We start from the raw sequence: 6,000 nt of genomic DNA, 5'->3' as shown, positions 1-6,000 counted from the left end.
GGTGGTGCCTCGTCTCAAGGTAAACCTGAGCAGCGGGGGGTAACCCTGTGAGACACCTGCTCACCAGGCTTTCGAACCCAGGTCACAATTGCAATGCTCTGATTGGCTGTCGGTGGTGTCACCCAGCAGCCAGTGGGTATCCAGGCCCTGCCCTCGCCGCCCCTCCACCACGCCATTTCCACCCGCTCCTCAGGGAGGCACCTTAAAAAGACAGTTACACTCAGAAAAATGACTGCAAAAACAGCCCCCTCTTATTCCGGGCACTATGTAAATCAGCCCAACGGAATGGATCCTCCCCTTCCCCCCCAGGTAGCTGCTCCCTCCCTTTGCCCCGAGTCCTGACAGCTTAACCTACTGGCACAACCACAGTTTAACCCCCGGCGTCCCCACTGGGCTGATCCAGGCAGGAAGGAGCAGGCTGGGTTCTATTCTACCTCGTGCCCCATCAACAAAATGACCCGCCGAGACCTGCTCTCCTGGCCTGTAGTGGGGTGGCTGGTGCGTCTGTACAAAGAGCCCGTGGTGCTAGTGAGGAGAGCTGGCTTTGGGGGAGATCTTGCTTTAAACTTCGCCTGGACCACCCTGCTAGCGAGTGACCCTCCGGCAGCCCGCTGGCTTGTTTACAAAGCGCCGTAATCCTCGGGGCCTCTGCAGAACCTCCTCTCCCAGCATCTCACAACCAGTAATTGACCCTCTGGGAGCTGGGTCCATGCTCTAGATGGAGACACCGACAGACAGAGCGACTCTCTTCAAGGAGCATGCGGTGAATGCGGGGCAGACCAGGGAATGGAACCCAGGAGTCCTGCTTCCCACACCCTTTAAAGTCACTTGCGTATTAGCCTTGTTCCATAGAGCCCTGCGTGGCCCATTCACATCATGTGGCCTCATGCCTTGGACCCAAAGAAACTGCTCAGGTTCTGTTTGGGTCCGATCTGCTCCTGAGGGGTCTGGTCAGGTTCCATTTGGGTCAGGTCCAGATGGCAGGCTCTGCCCTAGCGTCAGAGATCCTATAGCGATGAGCCTGTAACCTGGGGAGAGAGACTGGATGGCACCTGACTGGTCTTTTCCATCTTTAATCTCCCTCTCCTCTGAGCAGCAGGATGAGCTAAACACAAGGCCACCCCTGCAGCTGGATCTCCTGCCTTGCCTGGCTGGGGGACTCTGCCATAGTATTAGCATCATCTTCCATATTCCAGTTTCTCCCCCCAAAAAACCAGTGAGTGCCACGGTGCCATTGGGAGGGCAGAGCACGCCTCTGAAGCAGGGGTCTGTGGGCACTCAAGTGTGAAACGGCAGAGTGGACAGGAACAAGTGCTGCGGTTCCAGCCAGTGATCACACACGCACATGGGCAGGCTGGAGACGCAAGCAGGGCTGCGCCCAGACTGGGACAGCTGGAATATGCAAGCCACGGGCAAGGCGGGCACAGCAGGGCACCTGATTTTAGTGAGAGGAACGGCAGGCGGGCGAGACACCTGAGGACAGATATGACCAGGGCTCCTCTCAGCCCCAATCCCAGAGGCCAGCGCGCAGGATCCACGCAGAGCCCATGCCAGCAGGAGTGTGGAGAGACTTCATGCTGCAGCTCAGGGCCAGGGCACTGCCCGGACCAGGCCCCCTGCCTGCTTGTTGGTTTGTTCTGAGCAGGTAGAGGGGACAGGTGCTGGGTTTCTCCATTCTGAACAGAGGAACGCCACCTCCTGCCTGGCCCTCTGCCTTCCACTGTGGCCACCTCATTCCCTCCTGCTCTGCCTCTGAAGCTGCCCCAACCATGCACCCATAGCCTCCCCTGGCTAGCAGAGAGGGATGCGCTGCTCCACCTTCCACCCATGGCCACCTCCCTCCAGGCGGAGCCCAGTTTCAGGGCCACCTTCTTCAGGGCACACCCCTCACCCATCTGACAACAGGTCACTAGCAGCTGGGAGTCTGGCACAAACATCCCCACCCTGGGCTGTATCTGTAGGGGCATCAGACTGCATGGTACCTGGCTCTCTGAAGAGCAGGGTTTCTAAGCCTTGGCACTAACTGGGGTTCCCTCGATCTGCCTGTCTCCTGAGGTTTGGGGTGTGCCCATCACTGCGCCCCCGGCAGTCCAGAGAGAGCGTTGCATGCATTGTACAGAAGGGGAAGCTGGAGGCACAGGCTGCAATTTTCAGTGACCCCTCGGGGGTTCAGGTGCCCAATTCCCGTGAACGAGTGGGACCGGAGTATCCAACCTCCTTATGCAGCTCCGGAAAACCTCTGCTCCAGGGAAGCCGCAGCTGCACCGTGACTCGGTGACGGTCAGGGACTCCAGCCACCCGAGGCGTCTCTCCCACCGAGGGCCAGTGGGAGGATCACAACCAGCCTTTCAGCTCATGGGGCGAGGGGCTCAGCACAAGCCATGTCTGCCTCACACCAAGCTGCAGGGTAACCCGTAGGCCCACCCTCTGCCCCCCTGCGCCTTCCTGAGCGATGCCAGGAGCGGGCCTGACCATCCCTGAGAACCAACAGTTCTGAGCCACTCGGGGGCAGAGCATAGCCGGGTTGCTACCAGGCAGAAACTGGTGTGTGTGTGTGTGGGGGACCCTAAACCAGGGCACAGAGAGCCCCATCTTCCAAGGCCCAGCAGAGGGGAAGCTTGCAGGCTGGCCACCGAGGGGTTAAAGCTGATTGGAAGCCGCCCCCTAGCCAGCCAGCTGCAGCCTCCCCTCACTAGGGCTAGGCTTGGGCAACCATCTTGCTGCGCTGGGAGGCTGACAAGCGGAAGCGCCTCCCTGCCGGGAGAGGCTAGCAGCCTGACCCCAATTGCAGGCCGGCTGCGCGGCGGGCGGGGGTCCCTCCTGCATTGCGGGCGTGGGGACCTCAAGCAGCTGTGTGGTCATGCAGCCTGGCAGCAGCGAACTCATGCCTTGCACTTCGCTGCCAAGGCCCCGCGACAAAACTTTCCGAGGCAGCAGCCAAGAACCTCAATCTGTCACTGCGCCTTCCGCGCCCACTGCCACGGATTGACCGGCCTTCCAAAGAGAGCGGGGCCTGGCCCCAGCCCCACCCGCACACAAGCCGCTTGGCCAGGGGACCAAGGGAAGAACTGGTGGGGTTTCCTCCCTGGTTCGTTCGATGCCAGTCAGAAGGGGGAGACCAAACGCCACTGCTGAGCATCCAAATGCTGCCCCCCCCCCATCAGCTGGCCCGGTCTCTCGCCCCTGGGGTCCCTGGCTGTGACCCCAGCCAGCAGCAGTGTGTGCGTGCGCATGGTGCCTTCCTGAAATGGCTCCTTCTGCTAATACGGTCAGCCAGGAAACAGCCAGTGCTGTCGTTAAGCTTCCCAGTTACCGTCTTGGGAGCAGCTCACTCTCCTGCCCCTAACAGTCTGAGTCTGTCCCCAGTGTAAGTCCAGCCGTGTGTTTCCACCTGCCTGCAGACTTGGGCATGCAGTGCCACACCAGGTCCTGCTCACACCAGTTGCATTGCTACCATCAGGGCCTTGATTCCGAGGCAGGGAAGTGCTGGCATGGCTCAGACGGGAGTGCCAGCTCCCCCCAGCCCTGGAGGGATCATTCTGCGGTCTCCTGGGATCCTGGCTGCCTTACCCTGCTCCCCAACATGCCCCCAACTCCACCAAGGAGGGGAGGCATGGCCTGGGGCACTCATGCATCTCCAGACACCGTGTCCTTGGACAGCTCTTGGGTGTCTGTGCCTCCCCCATCCCACATTTGCTTGCCTTGATTGAGACACTCTGTCCTGACCCCTCTCTGCATCCCATCCCGCCCTGGGAACAGGCTCCTCCAGCCGCTGCACCCCCTCCTGCGCCCCCCTCACCCTGTCCTTCAGCCCCCCATCTCCAACTGCTATCCCCACCTCCAGCACCCAACCCCAAGCTTCCCTTCACTGCCCCCTGCATCCACTTCTGCTGGGTTCTCCTGCCTTCCCCCTGGGCTTGGTCCTGCTCCATGCTCCCACCACTGCTGGGGAAGGGGTGTGACTGGAGTGAGAGGGGGCGGGCTGGGGACAGGGGAGGGGGCAGTGAGTTGGGAGAAAGCAGGGCAGACTGGGGCAGTGGGGAAGAGCAGTGTTGGTTCATTTCATGGGCCATTTGCGGGCTGCGTGGAGAACTGCAGATTCCCTGCTGCGCTGGGAGTCCCCTGGAGGCTGGGTTTCTCCCGTCCGCCCCCACAGACCCTGAGATCCCCACTCCGGAGTGACAATCTTCTCCTGGAAGGGCATTCCATCTCCAGGTCATTGGCTCCTGGGCTCCTTCCTGGGATCCCAGCTCCAGCTGGGCCAGACCAGTCACTCTCTTCCCGGTCCAGGATCCTAGTTCCAGCTGCTGTTCCTGGCAGTGTCTCATCTCCTCCCTGTCCTGTGGGGTCACGAGAGGAAAGCGAATATAGCTGTAGAGCCCCATCGGCTAGGGCTGGCTGGGATCTTTCTGGGATCCCTTGCAAAGTGCTTGGAGAGCTTCAGCCGACAAGCGCCCTGTAAGCGCAAAGGATCTACTGCAGCGTCATTGCTAGCGTGGGTGGGAATCCGGACAGCGGAAGGGAGAGCTGTCTGGACCTGGGGCTTGGCTTTGAGGCTGCGGCCCGCTGCAAGGTTCAGCCCTGGGTCCAAACTTCCTCGGTGTTTGGGGGCAGTGGGGCTTGGCTTGTGCCATCTCCAGGCGAGCCCTTCGAACCGGCAGAGAAGCTGCGCTGTCGCGGGAATACAGCCGGGGAGAGGAGCCCCGGCCTCCCTCTCCCATCGCTGTGTGAACTCCCCCGGGCCCCGGGGAATGAGGAAAGGCAGTGCACACGTTGAGTCAGGAGGGGCTGGTTTGACACACGGCTTTGCTGCCCTAATGCATCTTGCTAGGGCCCGAGGTGGGGAACTGGAGCCCTCTGCTGACTTCTCCCATTTCACACCCGTCACCAGGAGCCGAGCTGGTTGCCTGGTGCCCTCTGCTGGCTTGTCCTCGTTTTACACCTCGAGAGAAAGGGGGGGACCAGGGCTGTGAGCGGGGCGAGGGGGCTGCAGCGAGGTCACTGCCCTGCAGCTTGTGCCAGCAGCTCCGAGATGAAGCCGTGCTACGCTCCCAGCATCAGACCCGGCCGTCCCACTCCACCCTCACTCCTAGCTCATGGAGTTTTACCTGCCTGGGGCTGGAGCAAGGACTTGGGGGGTTGGCCCAGAGAGAGGTGTGAGCAGTCACAGGCCTAAAAACCGCAAATGCCTGCTTTCTTCCCTGGGCTGTGGTGCTAGTCTGGGGCCAGGCACCGGGGCTGCCTTTCCCAAAGCGGCCCCCAGGTCTGGCAGCCCTGGATTTTGGAGGCCCATCTGCAGCCCCCATGAGCTGTTTTGCAGAGGGGCCAAGCTCCTGCTGCTCCTCTTTCCTACACTGACCGTTGTGGGGGCTCAGCAGTTGGCCAGACAGACCCTGGGTGCAGATTCTTCACCCGTCTGATCCTGCCACAGCAGTGACGAGGTGACATGGCAGGACCCAGGGGCAGCTCGTTGACCTTCTGTGGCTCTAACTTCCCCGGCGCATTATGCCTGTGGAGAATATGGGGTAACAAAGCTCTCTGCCATGCCCGCTTCCATTCCCATCACGCCCAGGCTCTGCCCCACAGGGCACCCCCAGGGCACCTCTCCCTCCCCTTATCCCAGAGGCGGGGGAATGGCTGGTGCAGCTTCAGAGAGCCGCTCTGCACCAGGAGAGTCTCCGGCTGCTTGCGGGTCCTTTTGCGGACTGGAGAATCTGGCCTTAGCAGCCTGTAGTAGAGGCCACTTTGGAGGGTCTGACCCTCTGTCTGCCATCTGTACAATGGAGCAGCGGCATTTCCCTCTGCACCACCTGGGCAGGGCTGGCGAGGGGTCATTTGCTGAAGCTTGTAAAGGCTTGGAACAGAAGTTGCAGGGGTGCTGGGTGGACTGATGATCACTGGCTGTATTGAGGAGGGGTAGCTGGCACCCTGAGAGGCCCCTCTGGACCCTTTCACTTTTCCCCTGGGTGTCGTCTTGCCCTGCTCTGAGCAGGGTTAGGC

Source organism: Emys orbicularis, chromosome 12, assembly GCF_028017835.1.
Source record: "Emys orbicularis isolate rEmyOrb1 chromosome 12, rEmyOrb1.hap1, whole genome shotgun sequence".
Classification (NCBI taxonomy): Eukaryota; Metazoa; Chordata; order Testudines; family Emydidae; genus Emys; species Emys orbicularis.
The sequence above is the reverse complement of the archived record's forward strand: the minus strand, read 5'-3'. Positions refer to the sequence as shown.